Source organism: Hyaena hyaena, unplaced genomic scaffold (genome assembly GCF_003009895.1).
Source record: "Hyaena hyaena isolate Hyena2069 unplaced genomic scaffold, ASM300989v1 scaffold_287, whole genome shotgun sequence".
In the NCBI taxonomy this organism is placed as follows: domain Eukaryota; kingdom Metazoa; phylum Chordata; class Mammalia; order Carnivora; family Hyaenidae; genus Hyaena; species Hyaena hyaena.
In genome coordinates this window covers 1,083,961-1,104,193 of record NW_024080919.1, presented here as the reverse complement: position 1 = coordinate 1,104,193, position 20,233 = coordinate 1,083,961, and the positions used below count along the sequence as shown (strand labels likewise).

The window sequence follows — 20,233 nt, the reverse complement described above, 5'->3', positions numbered from 1 at the left end:
AACCCCTCAACTATTTATATCCTAACAGCATAATCACTGAATCCTAAAGTATGTGACCTCCAGATAGATAACCTTCAATTAGAGAGGAATATATGGCCATTACCTGGGGTGGAGGGAGGAATTGAAAAGGGTATCACGGAAAAAAGAGAGATGGGGTGGCCTTTCCCATGAGGGATATAAGGTGGTAAGAAGCTCTTAATGAAGCCAGACTGAGTCATCTGCCTGTCAACATTCTTCTGTGTGGGGGTGGAATAAAACACTTTTGAAACCTGCCTTGTTTCAGAAACCACTTTACCTTTTCTGATCTTCATGTGTTTTTTTTCCCCTCTCTTTTTAATTCATGTAAATTTCTAAAGTGCTGATTCATGAAACTTAAATTATGTAACATGTTATTCCTGACAGAACAGCTCCCACATTATTTTAAGGGAGTCAATGCTTCTGTTTTTCTTTACCTATTCGATTCCCTATGGTGGCATCTTTGTTCTCATTTCACTTTTTTTTTTTGCCTATTTCATGGAGAAAAGTAAATCAAAGAGGTGCCGACTCATGTCAGAGTAATTTTTTTTTTATATTTTTATTTATTTCTAGGAGAGAGAGAGACAGTGTGAGCAGGGGAGGGTCAGAGAGAGAGGGAGTCACAGACTGAAACAGGCTCCAGGCTCTGAGCTGGCAGTCAGCGCAGAGCCCGACGCGGGGCTCGAACCCACGAACCGCGAGATCATGACCCAAGCGAAAGTCGGACGCTTAACCGACTAAGCCACCCAGGCGCCCCTCATGTCAGAGTAATTTTAACTCGGTACTAACTTTGAGTTAATGGTCTTGCTGAGGAAGACAACATGGAAATCAAATGATGAAGGCCAATTCAGAGCATCAATAAATAAAATTTTATCACCTGTACGAAGCTGAGCCGGGGGCTTTCAAAGGGAGTTGGGGCGGCGTACGGTACCCTTGCCCTTGTCTCCCAGGGCCGCTCCTGTCCGCCACATGGCCTACGACACCTGTCCTGGGCCGTCTCCTTGTAGTCGGCATGTCTTCATTACTCAAGACCAAAGTCTGTTTTCCCCGGGTGGGGGTGGGGGGAGTGAAAGGACCGTGGGGGGTGATGGTATCAAGGGACGAGGGTAGAAGATTGATAATACGTAAGATGGAAGGGAGGAGATGTGTGGGTGAAGTAAGATATTTAGTGCACTCGTGGTGGGTCCGTGCCGGCACCTCACTGGGGCCATCAATATAGGGAAGACCTACATGGGGTCAAAGAATGTCTGGAAAGGATGAAAAACATCTATGACATTGTATGATATTGGCAGGCAGAGCTCCTTTTTACCACCAAATGCAGAAGTATCGTTATAGGTAGCTGTTTCTTCGGGCTACGTTAGGAATTTATCTGCAATTATCTGCAATTTATCTGTAATTAAAATGTAGAGGGCTGATTTAGTGGCTTTTAACTTGACAGTAAGAGTGATTTGATAGACCTTTGCTGAGTAAAAGCTTGGATTTTGTACCTTTTTATTTTTATTATTTTTTTTTTAATATTTTATTTATTTCTAGGAGAGAGAGAGAGAGACACAGTGTGAGGAGGGGAGGGGCAGAGAGAGAGGGAGTCACAGACTGAAACAGGCTCCAGGCTCTGAGCTGGCAGTCAGCACAGAGCCCGACACGGGGCTCGAACCCACGAACCGTGAGATCATGACCTAAGTGAAAGTCGGACGCTTAACCAACTAAGCCACCCAGGTGCCCCGATTTTGTACCTTTTTAAAAGCTTACTTTTTTTGGAGAATGCCTGTAACTTTGAGATGATGAGGTTATCCGTTTACTATATTTACTGTATTAAAATACATTGTATTTATATAGCATATAGTAATTAATATGATTCATGTTAATTGCTTCCATTCAGGTTCTGGATGTATTTGCTATGCCAGTCAATACTAAAATTTTTTTGGGGCGCCTGGGTGGCTTAGTCGGTTAAGAGTCCGACTTTCGCTTGGGTCATGATCTCGCGGTTCGTGGGTTTGAGCCCCGCGTCGGGCTCTGTGCTGACTGCCAGCTCAGAGCCTGGAGCCTGTTTCAGCCTGTGACTCCCTCTCTCTCTGACCCTCCCCTGCTCACGCTGTCTCTCTCTGTCTCCTAGAAATAAATAAAACATTTAAAAAAAAATTAAAAAAAAAAAACGAAAATTTTTTTTCTATAGGTAAAATAGACTTCATATACAATACACGTATACATAAAATTGGACTCCTTGATGGACTAGCCACTCCCCAGACTGCTGGGTGAAATGTCTTCCAAGTGCTTGGGCGCTTCACTAGGACTTGACCAACTGTTTGCTTGAGTTCAAAAATGAGAGGGACCTTTATTACTCTAGTTGTTTACTTCCCTGTTTTTAAAATGAAAATAAATTAAAATTAACTGAAAATGATCTGGTTTCCAATTCAGCATCTATATATGCAGATAAAAATACATATAGGACCAAATATATAGACTATATAATCTAATGCACATGAATATTATATATATGACTAGCTAAGAAAGAATATAAGAATCATCCTTAGTTTCCCAAGAAAATGCTATATACGTCATCTTTCCCCCACATTTTTATTTTATTATTATCTCGTATATTTTCTAAACATATTTTTACTTACAAAGATATGCATGCCCTTAAATTCAAGCAACCGAGAAGTATGTTATGTAAAAAATAAGTCCTCTCCACTCAATCTTTTTTTTTTTTTTGTTAATGTTTTTATTTATTTCTAGGAGAGAGAGAGAGACAGCATGAGCAGGGGAGGGTCAGAGAGAGAGGGAGTCACAGACTGAAACAGGCTCCAGGCTCCGAGCTGGCAGTCAGCACGGAACCCGACGCGGGGCTCGAACCCACGAACGCGAGATCATGACCCAAGCGAAAGTCAGACGCTTAACTGACTAAGCCACCCAAGCGCCCCTCCAATCTTACCCACAAAGATAACCACTGCCCATTTTTATATCCTTCTAGACTTTTCCCCATGTTTATATTAATTTGTGTATCTGTAAATGTACATTGAGGGTTTTTTTTAATGATAATCATTCTATACAATTTGTTCCTTTTTTCTTAATACTGTATCATAGACATCTGTAGATCTACATAAATTTTGACAGCTGCATAGTTAATAATTTATCCATTTTTAGTTCTATTACTTATATGCTCCCTCTTTTGTGTCTTCTAAAATATATTTAAATCACCGAAGTAATACATTTTTTTCAAGAAAATTTTAAAGAAAAGTAGAAAGTCGAGGTGCCTGGGTAGCTCAGTCAGTTAAGGTTATTTTGGCTCAGGTCATGATCTCATGGTTCATGAGTTTGAGCCCTATATGGGGCTCTGCTCTGATATCGTGGAGCCTGCTTGGGATTCCCTGTCTCCCTCTGTCTCTGCTCTTCCTCTGCTCTCTATCTTTCTCTCTGTCTCTCTCTCTTAGTAATAAATAAACATTTAAAAAAAGAGAAAATAAGAATCACCGAAACCCGCCATCCATTAATAATCACTATTAGCATTTTAGAGTATATCTTTCTAAACTTCTGTGTGTGCATATCCATAGTTACAAAGCCATTTAAAAAATTTCTCTTATACAGGCTTGCTTTGTTGGTTAGAGAATCATGTTTATGTAGCTAACCAGCGTCATAGATTCCATGCATGTTTGAACCAGTTATTTTACAGTTTCCTGGCCACCTGCCATACCCTAAACCTGCATAACACTCACGGAAATTTATACTATTGCTCATCAAGGAGATGAGGTGAAGGTATGTAGACGGACTGATGAATCCACCCAAATCAGCGTAAATCAGTCAAGATTTGTATTTTAAGTACATCTAAAGTGAAAATGTTTAAGAAGAGAAATGATGAAATATTCACATGTAATTGACTGTGATCGCTACAGAAGAAGTGGAAGTAGTAGACTTGAACCAAGAGAAGTGTTAAATTCCGTTAAAAATTAGAATAGCTATGGGGCACCTGGGTGGCTCAGTGGATTAAGCGCCTGACTTCACTCAGGTCTGGATCTCACAGCTCGTGAGTTCAAGCCCCACATCAGGCTCTGTGCTGACAGCTCAGAGCCTGGAGCCTGCTTCAGATTCTGCGTCTCCCTCTCTCTCTGCCCCTCCCCCACTCACGTTGTCTGTCTGTCTGTCTCTCTCCCTCTCTCAAAAATAAGTAAACGTTAAAAGAAAAACATCTAAAAAAATTAGAATAGCTGAACTTTAGATGTTTTGAAGTAGTCTCCAGATGATAAGTACATGGTTTGGAGTACTTGGTTTAACAAAGCTCCTACCAGTGGTAGGGAGGGATAGGTGACCTTGAAGTTTCCCGTGATCCTATTCTATTATAGGCTGTCTCAGAGTAACACTGGACTTAGTATAATTTTATGCATACAACTCCCTAGTTGCATACTAACGCCACCAGTCTCTTCAGACAGCACCTGTCCGGGCTGACGTCTCTCTACCCACTGAGCACGTGCACAGCTCTCACCCACACGGTCCTTGTATGTCTTATTCTCGCCTTCCCCCCATTCTGACAGTTTAGTAGCTTTAATTTTTTTAATGTTTTATTTCTGAGAGAGAGAGACAGCATGAACAGGGGAGGGTCAGAGAGAGAGGGAGACACAGAATCCGAAACAGGCTCCAGGCTCTGAGCTGTCAGCACAGAGCCCGACGTGGGGCTTGAACCCACGAACCTTGAGATCATGACCTGAGCTGAAGTCGGACTGAAACCACTAGTTCTTTATAATGCCTACCTTCCCTCCCAAACTAAAAGCTTTCCTTTCCCTTATGAAAGGCTTGTTCTTAACTGTATCACCATGATTAGCCACCCAGGCGCCCCCAGTTTAGTAGCTTTTAAACCCTCCCTCCCTTTCCTTCCAGCTTTTGCTTCAGGGAAATTTCTGTTCTTTTTCCATCCTACTCTCTTCATTTTCATCTTGAGCATAAAAGATACTAATCATGGTGATACAGTTAAGAACAAGCCTTTCATAAGGGAAAGGAAAGCTTTTAGTTTGGGAGGGAAGGTAGACATTATAAAGAACTAGTGGTTTCAGCCTTCAGAGTCCTTGAGAATACCCAGTAATTCCTTTCAAAACTTCCACAGAAGTCTCCACCTACCTCCTCTTCTCTAAATAAGTTGGTTTTCCTTAAGCGTTGGTGTGTATAGTGAAATTGAAAACTGCTTATAATTTTGGGGGGGGCAGCATATCATTGCAATAGCATTCTTTTGTGCTACTTTTTTTTTTTCCTATTGGAGATGTTAGCTATATAATGGACTGAACAGACTGTTTTGGTTATGAAAGCTAACTCCTAGATAAGACCCCTCTTCCCTTCAGAAAAGACATCTAGTTCTAGATACCTGGCTTAAAAACAATCTCTTTTAGTTTTAAGTAAATGGAAGACTAAGAAAGCTATTTTAGATTAGAGGTTAGCAGTCTTTGAGAAGTGGTATGTCAAGATTCCAAACCCTTTCCTTCCAGATTTTCATCAGCAGAGATATGCATTGGTGAGAAGCACAGATCAACCTTTGATCCTCGGGAGTCAGAAGAAGCAGTACTGGTTACAAGAACGATAGGCTGCCCCTGGAGAGCCTCTCAGGTCAGGCCCGGGAGCTGACCCTATACCACCTTCAGCTCAGCTGCAAAGGGGCTTCGGCCAGACGTTTGGAGGAGCTCCACAGCAAGACAACAGCTGCCTAACAGCTAGGCTGAGAGTAAAGGCCTATTTTTTTTTTCCATAAATATTAATGAAAAAGGTTGTGAAAAGACATTTTTATTCAGCTTTCAAACAACCTGATGCTAAAATTGATGATGGCTTAAACATGAAAGTACTATGTCATTTGCTTATTTGAACTAAGTTAGTAAACAATCCGAAATTAAGACTTCGCTATAATTTTAAAAAGCGGTGCTTATTTTTGTAGTTCTCTGTGTACATAGTTGGCTTTAATCCGTTCTGACACAAGTAGCTCTCTTTTCTGAGATCTCCTTTTATCCCCCCTCTTTTCTCATGAATATTTGGTGAATTTTTTTTTTTTTGGTCTATAAGGGAATGATTTCTTTTTAATTAATGAAAGATAAGATACTTGTGTGTTTTAGCAGAGAACATTTTTAAAGAGATTCATAAGACTGCGTCCCCTTTTCTTCTGGAATTTTGTTTCCTCCTTTGGATTTCCTTTATTTCTGATTCCCATTGACATTAACATCATTTATGTTCCTCCTCTTAAAAGTCCTCTCAAGTGTGAACAAAAGCCCTTGTGCTATTGAATTTGTTTGTTGCTTTTTTGGACACTTAACATTAAAAATTTGCCTTTGAAATGCAGAAGGTATGGATAAATTGCCACTTTTGTGTAGAAAAACGAGGAAAGAATAAGAATATAGTTTTGCTTTGCTTGTCTAAGGATAGACAGAGTCTGGAAGGCTACTTAAGAAATTAACACTGTTTATCAAGTTGGGATTGGGTGATGAGAGCTGTGTGGGTAGGGACAGGGATGGGAAGCCCACTTTTCACTGTCTATCTTTTGTATAGTCTTGTTTGAACCGTGTGAATATATAGCCCATTATAAAAATTGTTTTTAAAATCCTGTCAGTGGGGGATACCTGGGTGGCTCAGTCAGCTAAGTGTCTGACTCTTGATCTCAGCTTGGGGCTTTTTTTTTAAATGTTTATTTTTGAAAGAGAAAGAGAGAGGGAGAAGGAGAGAGAAGAGAGAGCATGAGCAGGGGAGGGGCAGAGAGAGAGGGAGACACAGAAGCCGAGGCAGGCTCCAGGTTCTGAGCTGCCTGCACAGAGCCCAATGTGGGGCTTGAACTCACGAACTGTGAAATCAACTGAGCCTCCCAGGTGCCCCTGGACTTATGTCTTGATCTCAGGGTCGTGAGTTCAGGCCTGGCATTGGGCTCCATGCTGAGCGTGGAGCCTACTTTAAATTTAAATAAATAAATAAATCAATCAATCATGTTTCTGGATTTCCTGACTTACGGAAAATAGATCTATCCTTTTCAGTTTTCCCTTTTCCATATGTCCAATAATGCAATTTTATATTTCTCGTTTATTTAAAAATTTTTAATTCCAGTTAATATACGGCATAATATTAGTTTCAGGTGTACAGTGGAGTAATTGAACACTTCATACGTCACGGTGCTGATCACAAGTGCCCTCCTTAATCCCCATCACCTTTTCAACCATCCTTCTACCTACCCACTTCCTCTCTGGTAACCATCAGTTCTCTATAATTAAGAGTCTGTTTTTTGATTTGTCCCTCTCAAAAAAGTTGTTCTTTTACGTCTTTTTTTAAAGAATCCTTGTGTAGTCTAGTCTCAAAGGACTAATAGTATTTTGCGGGCAACTTGACCTGTTCCCTTCTGCTCACTCAAGTGTGGTGGCTAAGATTCATTATGAAGCCTTCCCTTAGAAGTCCTGATACTGCAGAGGCAGCCAAATCTTAAGTTATTGTTGGCTTATTCGCTGAATCATTTAACTGAAATTCTGCCAACTGGATGCTCCATTGTTTCCTAGTAAAACTGTTAGACAATACTAACATAATTAGTGCAAGATTAGTTGATTCTTCCCCCATGCTATCTTGTGTCTTATAATCATGGTTATAATTTACCTACTTAAGATTATATGAGTTTGATGCTTGTAGAAAATAAAGTGTGATTTACTTTTAGTATTTAGATAATTCTGCTGTTTTCAGTACACTCTAAGCCAAGTGGTTTCCTTCATCAGGATTTTTTTTTTTTTGGTAGTTTTTGTCATTTGTGAACTGTATTTTACTTTGTCGAGAGCAAAAAGAAAGGAACTAATATTTGTTGAGCATCTACCACGTGTTGGGTGCTTTAAGATGTTATTTTACTAAATGCTCAGAATAACTCTGGGGAGCAGGTGAATCGTTTTATTTTACAGATGAGCAAATTGAGGCTCAGTGAAGTTTTGAAGGTAGCTATATGTAGGTAAAACAGGGCAGAGCTGATCTGAACACATCTACCTGGATTTACCACGAAATTTTCTGTGCCTTTGAGGAGGGGGTAAAGGCTGACTCTGCTCAAACCCCTCATCTGAAAGAACAGGCAGAATTGATTTACAGATAACTCAGATTACCATCTGCTGTTGAGGTAGTAGTTTAATGAGTTAGGGAACCGGCTTTTCAGTTTTACTTTGTTATTCTGAGATTACATTGTTTTAATATAGTAATTGGTGCCTGACTTCAAGAAGAAAGCTGACTGAAAATGTTTTAAATATCACATATTTCTTGCTGAATAAAAAAGGGTTTAAAGTTCTAAATTTAATTACTGAATGGGTTAAATCCTGAACCCGCAGGTTTTGAAATGTCTTATGTTGGTATGTGCAGAAGTATCAAACTCCTACCATTAGCAACCTATGCCCGGTGAACTTTGCCAACTCTAACAAATGCTGTTGTCATGCTGTTGTCTAAAATCCCTTAAAGTGATCATCAGCAACCACCTATATAAATCTGGAGGTAGAGCAGGTACAATCTATCATGCTAATCTTTGAGGGATGTTAGCTAATGTAAGTATACCATGTGTCCTGGCAGTTATGGATGAGCTCCCAAGTAAAAATGAAAGAACATTTTTGGTCTCAATTCTTATTATTCTATTATCCGAGGCATTTATATGCTGGGCAAAGATAGTAAGAAAGATACTGAGGAAATTCAAGTGCTTAGAAAAGTTTAAAAAGAAGAGTTCACAGATAGTAAATGAAGAGGACTGAGTAAGCCCACCCACAGCATACTCTGGGGTCTGTTACACTTAATACTTAAGGAAAATAAAAAAAGTTTTATATTCTTTTCCCATTGAATTATCTTGGCATCCATGTAAAAAATCAATTTACCATAAATGTAAAGGTATATTTCTATACTCTCATTTTTGTCTTAATTAGCTTAGTGTGGCTTTGGGTAAGTTTTAAAATCAGGAAGTGTGAATCCTCCAACTTTATTCTTTTTCTTTCAAGATTGCACTGTTTTGGGTCCCTTGCATTTCCATATGAATTTTAGAATCTGTTTGTCGGGGCACCTGGGTGGCTCAGTCAGTTAAGCATCTAACCTCAGCTCAGGTCATGATCTCATGGTTTGTGGGTTCGAGCCCTGCGTCAGGCTCTGTGCTGACTGACAGCTCAGAGCCTGGAGCCTGCTTTGGATTCGGTGTCTCCCTCTCTCTCTCTCCCCTGCTTGTGTTCTTTTTTTCTCTCTCTCAAAAATAAATAAACATTAAAAATTAAAAAAAGAATCAGCTTGTCAATTTATCAAAATATGACAACTTGGATATTGATGGGGATTTCATTGAATCTGTAGCTTAATTTGGAGAGTATTGTCCTCTTAATGATATTTCACGTTCACATCCATGAACGTGGTTTGTTTTTCCATTTATTAAGATCTTCCATAATTTTTCAACAATGTTTTGTAGTTTTCAGTGTATAAATCCTCTGCTTCCTATGTTAAAATATATTCCTAAATATTTTATTCTTCTTGATACTGTTATAAATGAAGTTGTTTTCTTAATTCATTTTATGTTTCCTCATTGCTAGTATATAGAAATACAATTAATTTTTTTATTGAGGTATAATTGACATAGTGTTATGTTAGCACAATTGATTTTTAATTATTGACCTTGTATTTAATCTTGCTGAGCTTATTAGTTTGAATAGTTTTTTGGTGGATTCATTAGAATTTTCTATATATAAGATTATATTATCTGTACTGCATAGTTTTAGTTCTTCCTTATCAATCTGAATACTTTTTATAAATATTTTCTTGCCTGACTGCTATGGCTAGAACCTCCAGTACAACACTGAACATAAATGAAGAGAGCTGATATCCTTGACTTATTCCTTATATCAAGAGAAGAACATCCAGTGGTTTTTCGTTACAGGTGATGCTAGCTGTGGGGTTTTTGTAGATGCACTTTATTAGCTTGAGGAAATTCTGTTCTTAGTTTGCAGGGTTTTTATCATTAAACAGTGTTAGATTTTTCAAGTGCCTTTTCTGTCTCTGTTTAGATGATTATGTAGTTTCTGTCCTTTATTTTGTTAATACAGTATTACATTTTATTGTTTTTCAGATGTTAATGCAACTTTTCATCCCTGGGATGAATCACATTTGGTCAAGGTATATAATCCTTTTTGTATGTTGCTGGATTTGGTTTGCTGGTATTTTGTTGCAAATTTTTGAACTATATTGATCTGTAATTTTCTTGTGGTATCTTTGTTTGGTTTTGGTATCAGGGTAGTACTGATCTCCTTGAATGAGTTCCTTCCTCTTTTTCTTTAGGGGAAGGTTGCGATTTGGTGAAAGATTGATATTAATTCTTCTTTAAGCTTTTGGTAGAATTCACCGTTGAAGCCATCTGGACCTTGGCTTTTATTTGTGGGATATATTTTTTTTTATTGCTAATTCAATTTTTTGTTATATATCTATTTAAAAAATTTTTAACATTTATTCATTTTTTTTTTTAATATTTTTTTATTTATTTCTAGGAGAGAGAGAGGGAGACAGCGTGAGCAGGGTAGGGTCAGAGAGAGAGGGAGTTACAGACTGAAACAGGCTCCAGGCTCCGAGCTGGCAGTCAGCACAGAGCCCGACGCGGGGCTCGAACCCACGAACCACGAGACCATGACCTAAGCGAAAGTCGGACGCTTAACCGACTAAGCCACCCAGGCGCCCCAACATTTATTCATTTTTGAGAAAGCGATAGAGTGCGAGTGGGGGAGGGGGCAGAGAATGAAGGAGACGCAGAATCCGCAGCAGGCTCCAGGCTCTCAGCTGTCAGCACAGAGCCCGACGTGGGGCTCAAACCTACCGATGGTGAGGTCATGACCTGAGCTGAAGTTGGATGCTTAACCAACTGAGCCACTCAGGTGCCCCTATATCTATTTTTTTGAGAGAGAGAAAGGGAGGAGAGAGGGGCATACGTGAGTGAGCGGGGGAGGGACAGAGAGAGAGGGAGACATAATCTTAAGGCACCCCATCCAGCACAGAGTCTGGCATGACATGAGCCCAAATCAAGAGTTGGACGCTTCAGTGACTGAGCCACCCGGGCACCCTTATATATATCTATTTAGTTTCTAGTTCTTCTTTAGTTTGTTTTGGTAGTTTTTTCCTTCCTACAGATTTATCCGTTTCATCTAGATGATCTGATTTGTTCCCATTCATTCCTTATTTTACTAATGAGTCTTCTTGATTAGCATGGCTAAAGGTTTACCAATCTTGTTAATTTTTTATTTCAAAGAACCAACTTTTGGTTTTCTCTATTGTTTTTCAATTCTCTATTTCATTAATTTCTCCTATAATCATTATTCCTTCCTTCCTTTTGTTTGCTTTGGGTTTAGCTTGCTCTTCTTTTCTAGACTCTTAAGGTGGAAGTTTAGGCTATTGATTTGAGATCTTTTTTAATGTAGGCATAACATTTACAACAATAAAATTCCTTCCGAACACTATGTTAGCTGAATTCTAGAAGGCTTAGTATGTTGTGTTTTCATTTTCATTTATCTGAAAGTGTTTCCTAATTTCTCTTGTGATTTCTTCTTTGACCCCTTGGTTACTTAATAATGTGTTTAATTTCCACATATTAGTGAATTTATGAAATTTTCTGTTATTGCTTTCTAATTTAAATTCATTGTTGTCTGAGAACACAGTTTGTATGATTTGTGTCTTTTTAAATTTAATGAGGCTTTATTATGGCCTAATATATGGGCGCTCCTAGAGAATGTTTCATGTGTATGTGAGAAGATTGTGTATTTTGCTTCTGTTGGTGGAAACGTACCATGTATGTCCGTTAGGTCTCATTGGTGTATAGCGCAGATCGTGTCTTCTCTTTCCGTATTGATTTTCTGCTGAAATGTTCACCTTAATACTTTCAAAGCATTTTAATGTTTTACATTAGTATAAATATGAAAATTTACTATCAAGGTAAAAGACTAAAATGCAACCTTATAGTGTTGTTTAGTGGGCTGTTTAAACAAAGTTAAATTTAAAAATTATGTACTTTCAGGGCACCTGGAGCCCCCTGTCAGGCTTCATGCTGAGCATGGAGCCTGCTTGGGATTCTCTCTCTCCCTCTGCCCCTTCTCCCTCTGCTTTCACTCTCTCTCTCAAATAAAACATTTTTAAAAATTATTTAATTTCATTAATTTTTAATATTAAAATTTAAATGCAACTTAAGTTCAGTGCTGTTTTCTCAGGTCCATGATTCTTTTGTATCTATGTGATAGGATTTGCTTGTAAAGTGCACTGAAATATTTTTTCAAACAGTATTGACACTCATCTCATCTCAAATGAATCAATACTCTCTTTTGATCAACTTATCTATTAGGAATTAAGAGTTTATTTGCTAATGTGTGGTGGAGGTGACTGTTCCAAAAAATGTAACAAATGTAACCCACATCTTGATGCTAACCAGAATTGGTATATAGTTGAATTTTCTTATTTTTCATTTTCATTGGTAACATTTTTTGATCTGCACCTACAAATGGATGTGCAGTGGTAGAAAGGCCATGTGAAATTCAGTTAATAGAGGCAATTTTTAAAAAGTATAAAGGTATGAATACTAGTAAATTCTTTTCCTCAACTAAAAATACTTGGACATTTTAGCATCATGTACTTGTGAAGACAATATAATTTGACTTTGCAGCACATATAGAAATTATTCTGCATTTTAAAAATAAACTATTGTTTTGAAATTATACCCACATTTTAGTGTTTTTTGTTTTTAACCGTAGTTAGAATGATCTCTCATTTAATGAATTTTGTCACAGTGACCGTTTTGGAAGGCCATTTGGCCTAAGTAGATAAAGGGTGAGGGTCAGAACATAGAGGAAAACTTCTACATCATTTCTAGATTATCCAGATTTTTTGGCTTATTAGAAACAACAGCAGTTAGATAGATTGGAGAGCAAACAGGAGCTATAGAAGAATCAAAAAGAATGTAATAGTGGAAAAAGTACAGAAGTAGACGAAGAAGAACATGGTTGCAGAAGTCTTTTTATGTCCTTGGCAAGGAAGCCAGTGCACAGAAATGCCTTCCTGGGTTTTGTACATCTGTGCATGCTGTGGTAGGGACGTTTCTGAGTGAAGCGTGTCGTTCACTCGGCGCTGCAGTTCTTACAGTGACTGTAGATCGTGAGGAACACCAAATGACCAAAGGAGTGGATTTGATTGTTTCATTAAGCGTTCTACAAATCTAGGGGCACCTGAGTGGCTCAGTTGGTTAAGCGTCTGACTTCGGTTCACGTTATGATCTCCCGGTTTGCGAGTTCAAGCCCGGAGTCCTGGAGCCTGCTTCAGATTCTGTGTGTCTCTCTCTCTCTGCCCCTCTACTGCTCGTGCTTTGTCTCTCTCTCTCTCTCAAAAATAAACAAACATTAAGAAATAATAAAAAAATAAAAATCTTATAAGCTGATTTAAGAAAGTGATGATAGATGTAAAAATGTTTGGCATAGAAGAGGGCACAGTGTAAGAATGTGATAAATGTTGGCTGGTATTAACCTATCCGTAATATTCTGTCATACTTAATAGCTCTGGCTAGGGAATTTAGAAAGCTCGAGTTACAGTGTTAGATCTACCACTAACTCATTAAGGGATCCTTAGCAAGTCACTTGATTTTCTTTGATTGTAAATTACTCAAATTTCTTTCTACCTCTAAAATTCTATGGTTCTATTAAATCCATATAGAAAAAAAGCCTTAAATAAAGATTATTTTTTAAATAGAGGTAGAAGTTTTGTTGTTCTCAACTTTTACCATTTTAACTAGGGTACACTACATGAATAAGATTCTTTATAGCCTTATCTAAAGCCAACCACTGATTTATTTGAAAACAAAGGGTTTCTTTACAGTGTCATTTAGCCTGGCATTGCCATGAATCCAAGAATTATTCCACACTAATCAGAGAACAGTAATTCAGTTGTACTTAAATTTAGAGTCCCACACAGCCATTCACCAGAGATGAATTGAGGTGAACAAGTACTTCTAACTTAATTTGCAAAAGTTCTAAAATGTGCTGGGGAAATACACTGTGGGAGAGTGAAAAGTCGGTGGAGAGTGTGGCTCGGATCATGCAAAGCTGTTGCAGAAACTGCCTTTTGTTACATTTTCTGAACTGTGTGATTTCTAGTAAAAAAAAATTAATGGCAATGTAAATTTTAGGAGCATTTTTGCCATTTTGAAAATGTTGATGTATGGTCTGACTGTTAGATCATGAATCCGTATGTTTGGTCATTTTTGTTTTTAAAAACAAAATCCTATATGGAATCATATTCATGTAGTTATGAAGGAGAAAAGCCTTACTTTCCTTTACGTGCAATACCCTGAACAATTCTGTCCTCTGGTCATAAATGTGTGGCAGTTTTTCACACACCCAGCAGTTCTGAGACCCCAGCTGCGTGGGCCTACAAATTAACCCAAGCCTGACAGCGTTCGGAGAGGCCACATATTAAGAGCTCAGCTCTATAGAACCGTCGTCCCGCCCCCTTCTGCCAACATCTGCGGCCGGGCGGCTACCTGTGCTTCTGAACCCAGGGTTCCCTGCTCAGGTTGGACAAACTTGCTGGGGTGGCTCACAGAATTCAGGAAAAACGGTTTACTTACTAGATTGCCACTTTATCGTAAAAGCATAGAACTCAGGAACAGCCAGCTGGAAGAGATGCTTAGGGCAAGGTGGTGGGAAGGCGTGAGGGAACTTCCATGCCCTCAGTCAGAGGAGCGCCACTCTCCCAACCTCCGCGTGCACCGGTTCAGACGGACGTTTTCTGAATCCTGCCTTTGGCTTTTCTATGTAGGTTTCAGTACGTAGGCATCTGACCGTTGGGTGATTTATTTAACCTCCAGCCCAGCCCCATTCCCCTCCAACCTTCTGATATAATCAGATTGGTGTCCCTGGCAACCAGTCCTATTGTTAAATTACCTAGGTGTTTTCCAGAAAGCAGCACGTTAACATAAACTCAGGTGTGATTGAGGTAGGCTTGTTATATGAATGACAAAATACAGCTGTTTCACCTTTATCACTTCATCACTTAAGAGGGTTTTAGGAGCTCTGCCAGAAACTGATAAAGACAAAATAATATATGTATTTCTTCATATATATCACAATATCAGAGTAGTACACTATCTTTGTTTTGGAAGGCAAATTATGCTCGGAGACAAAGTTTGTCTTTGTCAGTGAGAAAATTAATAATGGGAAACCTCAGGGCGCCTGGGTGGCTCAGTCATTTAAGCATCCAACTCTTGATTTTGGTTCAAGCGTTCGAGCCCCGTGTCAGGCTCCACACTAAGTGTGGATTCTTTTTCTTTCCCTTTCTCCCTCAGTGCAAGTGCATGCTCTCTCCCTCTCTCTTTCTCATTTTCAAAATGAATAAATACACTTTTAAAAAATATCTTAAAAAATAATGGGAAACCTCAGTAGAATGGGGACGGGTGGAACTCTCCTACCCAGCCACGGATAATCAGCTGCGGACCCAACAGAAAGAGATAGATTTTGCATATGACACCACTTTACTGTCCCAACAGAAGGAAGAAAGTCTTAACCTTATGTGGCTCCCTCCCAAAAGCTCAGCTAATGAGAGACAGCCACAATTCAGCCAATGAAAATCCACTATACTTCCAGTTCCCAATTTACTCCAGTGGATTTTTTTTTTGTTTATAACTGCCTCCCCAACTTGCCCTCTTTCTCTATAAAAGAGCCTGTGAGTCCTCTCTGGACTTGTCTAAGCTTTTGCTGTAGCTTACTTGTTCTGGCTCGCAATTCTGTTTTATTCTCGAGTAAATCCATCTTTTGCTGGTAAAAATAACTGGAAGTTTTATTTTTAAGGTTAACACCAGCAATTTATTTAACGTAGGTTCACTGTAGTAACTTCATAAGCCAGTAGCATACAGGATAACGTCTCTTAATAAACCAATGAAGAAATAACATAGTCCAAATAATGGTATCTGAATCACGCTATTGTCCCAGGCAAGGAGCAATAAAAGAAACAAAGTCCAAGTTTAGTTGAGGTATACCTTTATATAGTGGGTACTCAGGAGAGACAGCTCAGCCAACTGAGAACTGATGTTAAGCTGTCAGAGCAAAAGTGAAAGTCCTTTGTTCCTAGAGCATGTTGGTAGGGAACAATGGCACTGATGTTGATCGGAAAGATGTTCTTTTTGGGGCCACTGCATAGTTTCACCACTGCCGATAAAAGAGTTGCCTTTACCACACCAGGGTCCAGGGTCCCCAGGGTCTCAGTAGAGCTATTTATATCAGCAACGGGTAGACTTGCCAGATTGAACATTCTCAGATGGTCCTCACAGAATCTGGGTATTTTAGTCTAAATGTCCACTTGCCATAGTTGCTTCTTCTTCTTATGTTTTTATTGATAAGCCCCAAGCAAGGCCCTCGGCAGCTGAGCTATGGAGTACTTATCAGTGATTATGGATGAGATGATGAAATCCTGACACAACTTACACCAACTTTACTCTACAAACTTTACTCCTTACTTTATACTCTTATGAATAGTTTCATTTTTGTCACAAGCAAGTGGATTTGAAATCATATCAAACCAATATACAACATCCTTGATTAAGAATTGTGAAAATTGGGGTGCCTGGGTGGCTCAGCTGGTTAAGCGTCTGACTTTGGCTCAGGTCATGATCTCCTGCTTTGTGAGTTTGAGCCCCGCGTCGGGCTCTGTGCTGACAGCTCACACACTGTCTCTGTCTCTCTCTCTCTCAAAAATAAATAAACATTACACAAATTTTTAGATAAAAAGAATTGTTAAAATTATGACAACCAAAACAATTTTTTCCACCTCCATTAAAAGAATACAGTACACTTTAAATATCCATGTAAGCTTTAATGGAAAATCAGGAGGCAAGCCATCTGAATGTACTCTGGGTCTTTCTCTTTTTTAATTTTAAACTCTTACTATTAAAATTCATTTATCATAATTCTGTGTACATTGCCTTAGGTTCAGTTTTAAAAGGGGGAAAAGTGGAAAACAAGTTGCGAAACACCAAGGTAATGGATGGTGGTTATGAGTCATTATGGTTTATTGTGCAAGTATGTACAGAAGCAGAAGGATCTATCAGGGACACTGTTCTCTTAAAAGGACAGATTTCTCAAGTCCTCGGTGACAAGGATCTCGTATATGTGTAATGGAAGTCTCTTCTCATGGACTTTCTAATCATTAAAATATAAAGTTTGGGTTGCTTGGAGAAGGTAAGTGGTTGTGTTGAAGACTATATATCTGTTGGGTAATTCTGTGCTACCCTGGTCAGCATTTGCTCTGAAGCCTTTCTAGGACCCACCAGATCTAGCTGTATCATGGAGGACAGTATTGACTTTCAGACCTTTTTAAAAAAAAAAAAATTTCCCTCTCTTTTTAAAAAATGTTTTAATGCTTATTTTTGAGAGGGAGAGAGAGACAGACGGACAGACAGAGTTCAAGTGGGGGTGGGGCAAAGAGAGAGGGAGACACAGAATCTGAAGCAGGCTCCAGGCTCTGAGCTGTCAGCACACACCCTGACGCGGGGCACAAACTCAGGAACCAGGAGGTCATGACCTGAGCCGAACTAGGACGTTCACCTGACTGAGTGACCAAGGAACACCAATAAATAAACAATAAAAAAAAGATAGCATTGAGCCTGCTTTGGATCTCTCTGCTTCTCCACAGCTTATGCTCTTTCTCTCTCAAAAATAAAGACTAAAAAACATGTTTACTTATTTATTTTGAGAGAGAGAGAACGAGCGAGCACAGGAGTGAGAGAGAGAACTCCAAGCAGATCCTACACCCTCAGCTCAGAGCCCAACGTGGGGCTTGATCCCACTACCTTGAGTTTATGGCCCAAGTTGGAATATACTTAACTGACTGAGCCACCCAGGCACTCCCAGATTTATTTTTACAGGTAGAAAGCAAGAAGTAGTTTCTCATTTCATTTGAGGTAGTAGTCCATAGACTTAACATTTTGAGCTTAAAAGGTCATTTTGTTTACTCAAAACAATTTTTTAAAGATTTATTTTCTTTTGAGAGAGAGAAAGAGAGCATGTGTGAGCAGTGGGGAGGTGCAGAGGAGAGGTAGAGAGAGAGAGATAGAGAGAGAGAATCCCAAACAGGCTCCGTGCTCAGGGAGGAGCCCGACTCGGGAGTTGATCCCATGACCCTGGGATCATGACCTGAGCGAAAATCAAGAGTTGGACACTCAACTGACTGAGCCACCAGGTGTCCCTTTAAATTTCTTTTTGAGAGGCACCTGGGTGGCCCAGGTGGTTAAACATCCAACTTTGGCTCAGGTCATGATCTCCCAGTTCCCAAGTTCAAGCCCTGTGTCAGGCTCTGTACTGACAGCCTGGAGCCTGGAGCCTGCTTCAGATTCTGTAGCTTCCTCTCTGCCCCTCCCCCATTTGTACTCTGTCTCTCTCAAAAATAAAAAATATTAAAAATTTTTTAAAAATTTTTTGAGGGGTGCCTGGGTGGCTTAGTTGGTTAAGCGTCCAACTTTCGCTTAGGTCATGATCTCACGGTTCATGGGTTCGAGCCCCGCGTCGGGCTCTGTGCTGACTGCCAGCTCAGAGCCTGGAACCTGTTTCAGTCTCTGACTCCCTCTCTCTCTGACCCTCCCCTGCTCACGCTGTCTCTCTCTCTGTCTCCTAGAAATAAACATTTAAAAAAAATAAATAAATAAATAAAAATTTTTTGAGAGAGAGAAAGCATTAGACTACTATATTCTTAATGGATAAAAATTTTTGGACCTGATTTTGTCTCTCTTTTGTTAATTACTTTAAAGGAAGACATTCTACAACTTTTCTTTCATTAAGTCCTAAGAAGCTGTAAGGGAGGAGAGAGATCTGGAAAATGACACAGAAATAATTCTTTAGAGATCATTCCTGACCTAAGCATAAAGATGATAATAAGCCTCTTTCCCCTAATGTTGTACCTGCTGGAGTCTGACTCCAACCCATTACCTTTTTTGGGCTACGCAAGCTCTGGGTGATTAGAGCTACTCCTCTGGGTTACATGCATCTTGTGTGTGTCACTCCCAAATCATGGCTCCTACACTGACCTTTATCCTTTGCAGGTCAAACTGATTATGTCCAGCTGCCTCCCCACCAGACAGCTAGCTTCACGTAGTGCTACTCTACACATGGTTCAAACTCAGCATGTCTTCTCTCCCCTCTTCCTGATGCCCTGCCCCTACTTTCTACTAACTTTGTCTTCCTTTTATTGTCCCTATTCAATTCATGGTATCACCATCGATCTGAGAGGCGTTCTAGACTTCTTCGTCTTCCTTACTGCCTGCATCCCATCATTTACAGAGTCTTCCTGATTTTACCTCCTACATGTTTCTCAGGTGTGTCTCACCTGTTCTATGTCAACTCCAGCTTCTCGAGTCCCTCGTCACCTCCCGCCTCTTTCAGTGACCCTCTCTTAGATTTCTGCAGCCCCATCTTGCTCTTGCCTCATCTTTATTTATGCTCCATGTTGCTTTTGAAGCAATTTAAAGTGAAGATATGACCATTGTCATTCCTGTATACAAACACCTTCCTCATTTCCTATACTATCAAGTCTAAGGTCCATAGTATGGCTTGTCAGGCTCAGAGTGATTCTCTGCCCTCCGCTTATCTACTAGCTCCTCCAGGCTCATGCTCTCAGCTCCAGCAGTAATTCCTTCCACACACACTATGTGCTTTGATGCTGGTCCTCTGTTGTTCCCCAACTCATCCAATTGTCAATACTGAACTCAAGAGCCACCTTTTTTAGGACATCTTCCCTAACCTTCATTTTCCTCCCTATACCGACTCCCAAAACAGAACCACTTGCCTCTCCTCTGTTTCCATCTTAATCTCTGGTTACTTCTAACATACTGTTGTATTGGAATTATCTCTTGCAGCCTATCAGGAAGTCTTGATCTCCCTGGGACACCTTCAAGGGGGTACTTTTTTTTTTCTTTCCAGAGATGGAAATCACAGGTGTTATTAAAATTACTTGGTGCACCTGGGTGGCTCAGTTGGTTAAGTGTTTGACTCTTGATTTCAGCTCAGATCATGATCTCACGGTTTGTGAGTTCAAACCCCACATCAGGCTCCATGCTGTCAGCATGGGATTCTGATTCTCTCTCTTCTTCTTTCTCTGTGTCTCTCCCTTGCTCTCCTGCTCTCTCTCAAAATAAATAAACTTTTTAAATCTAATTATTTTTTATAATGTAAATACAAGTTAGTTAGCATATGGTACAACAGTGATTTCAGGTATAGATTCC

The 20,233-nt window shown here is 39.6% G+C and overlaps 1 protein-coding gene across 5 annotated transcripts in view; it reads left to right on the top strand.

Moving 5' to 3' along the window:
• Positions 1–20,233, top strand: part of LOC120241682 (serine/threonine-protein kinase Sgk3) — a 134,874-nt gene that overhangs the window by 3,386 nt on the left and 111,255 nt on the right. For 4 of the 5 annotated variants that reach the window (XM_039246980.1, XM_039246984.1, XM_039246985.1 and 1 more), the window contains exon 2: positions 10,073–10,119. The exons of the other annotated variant lie outside the window; for it this stretch is intronic. The gene's annotated coding sequence lies outside the window, so the exon portion shown is untranslated. The remainder of the gene's footprint in view (positions 1–10,072; positions 10,120–20,233) is intronic. 5 annotated transcript variants of the gene reach the window in all.